This window comes from Eufriesea mexicana, unplaced genomic scaffold, assembly GCF_001483705.2.
Source record: "Eufriesea mexicana isolate 0111107269 unplaced genomic scaffold, ASM148370v2 scaffold56309, whole genome shotgun sequence".
Classification (NCBI taxonomy): domain Eukaryota; kingdom Metazoa; phylum Arthropoda; class Insecta; order Hymenoptera; family Apidae; genus Eufriesea; species Eufriesea mexicana.
Window position 1 is genome coordinate 35 of NW_016961534.1, and position 2,375 is coordinate 2,409.

Consider the following 2,375-nt stretch of genomic DNA (forward strand, 5'->3'; position numbering starts at 1 on the left):
CCGTATCACGGACCATTGCTAGAAAAAGTAGTTTCGTAATACATATCACGTAATAATTATCATTATAATGACCATACACATGTAACAATATTTATAGTCATATACACACTACTGCAAATGATTCTATTCAAATACATGAGTTATCCTAATAATTATAAATATTGGTTTATCTTGCACCATAAGGAGTTCCTAATACTCTATCCATTTTCCTTTATATCTTTATGATTTTCAACATCATCTATTTTATAATTTTCTACTTTCTTCGATTCCTTTTTTGCATCCTTCAATTTACTTTTTTATCCTTTCCTTCATTTCTCTGAAAATATAAATATAAGACTGTCAATAAAACTTCCTACTTCCTGTAACATAGGTATAATGTAAACAATAAACTAACTCTTTTCCTTTCTTTACAATTCTAATTCTTCTTGAGTTTTTACTTCGTCGTCACTTTCCTAATCGCCAATGCGGTGTTTCTTCCTCCTTTTATTTGCAAGTCCAGATGGTTCAACAGCTGGTTGTGAGCTTAATTTTGGATCAGTTAAATGATTACAAGCTGATTCGCCTTTACCACTAAACCTTTTATTTAATATCACATAATCTTCTTCATTATCCCCAGCTCCTTTACCAAATGATAAAAGATTCAAATCTTTATAACAAAATTTTTCATTGCATAGAATAATACTATCAAGGCTATATTCTGCAGGCATATATGATTTTTAATATACTGCTGCTGTTTTTGCCATTGAACTGTCCTTTACTTCTTCACTTTCCTGTACTACTATTCTTGATATAATATCTGAAAATGGATTGTTCAATATTATAGTTTTTACTAATCTTGAAGGATAAAGTGGTCTATCATTCTACAAAAAAGGGAAAATATTATATTTATATCAATTCTTGATATATTTTCTTGTAAACATTAAATTTACCTCATCTACAAGTGCTTCTTCAAGTTCAATCATGTTATATGTACTTTCTCCAGTAACCCTACAAATGATTGTATGTTTATTCTGCAATTCTAATGTAGAACCAAGAGTAAAGAGGAATTGAGAACCATTTTCATCTTTTCCAGCATTAGCCGTTGCAATTAAATCTCGTCGACAAAAACGTAATCTTGTATGAAATTCGTTCTAAAACAGATATATCCAACAATTATCTTTGAATAAAAATGGAATTCATTTTACTTTTAAATATAGTCTCAATTTAAATGGTTCTCCATATATTTTAGCACCTTTTCCTGTACCTGTGGGATCATCACCTTGTGTTATAAATCCTTTGATAATTGTATGAAATATAGTGTCATCCTAACAATCTTCCATACATAATGTTATGAAATTCCTACATGCCTTTGGAGTTCCTTCTGCCCATAATTCTAACTCAATGTCACCAACAGTTGTTTTCATTATTTGTATTTCATGTATATGTACATGTATCATGTATTTCATTTTATGTTACATTATTACATTATAATTACGTATTACATTATTTTTATTTCATGTATATGTATGTCAATATAACCTAGTTATAACAAATATATTAGTTTTATTAAAGTAAAATACCTTCAAACTCAAATTTAATAAAATTTATTATTGATTATTGTAATTATAAACTATTTGATATATTAATATAGAAATTTAGAAAGCAAATATTGTATATCGGTAAAATTTTTAAAAACGGATATGCAATTCATTGAAATATTATTAACTAATACTTATTTCTTTACCCTTAGTAACTGGCTCTTGCATCAAGATATTACTCATGCATGTATGTCTCCTATAATCAAAAAATTCCATCAACAACAATATTTCATATTAAATCTTTAGTCATTTATAAATCATTCAACCAAGTGGTTCTATTCTCGAATAATCATCCGCAGGCAAGACATATCTCTATCTCCTTTTAACATTGGCATCACTGACTCAATCAATATCATGTGCCACTGCCCCATTGTTCCTGCTGCTTTTACAGTTTCCAAGTTCCTATAGATGTTTCTACACATTTGTGCCTTAATGCAACAATTACACTCTATATTCAATTTATTTTTAACTTTTATAACTATTACCAAGTGCTCATTCTCCATCTCTTCAATGATCCTTATATTTGCATGTCGTTGCCTCACATCCTTCTTTATTGATACATATGCTACCCCTTTCTTGTTTCTTTATTCGACATAATATGTGTTTCCTCTTCTCACTGCTTTCATTCGAATCACTAAATTAATTTCATTCCTTTTTGTGTGCCTAAGCCATCTCCAGTTTTTGAATCTTTATTTGACCACCAAAGATTTCTATCTTGTATGTTATATGGTTAGCCAACCTGGAATCCAATAGACATATCATAACATATTTGTATTGCTGCTTCTATTTTTTCTTGCT

The 2,375-nt window shown here is 29.0% G+C and overlaps 1 pseudogene; it reads right to left on the minus strand.

Moving 5' to 3' along the window:
• Positions 1-257: 257 nt before the first annotated feature.
• On the minus strand, positions 258-1,760 carry LOC108554675 (peptidyl-prolyl cis-trans isomerase CWC27 homolog; annotated as a pseudogene).
• Positions 1,761-2,375: the final 615 nt, after the last annotated feature.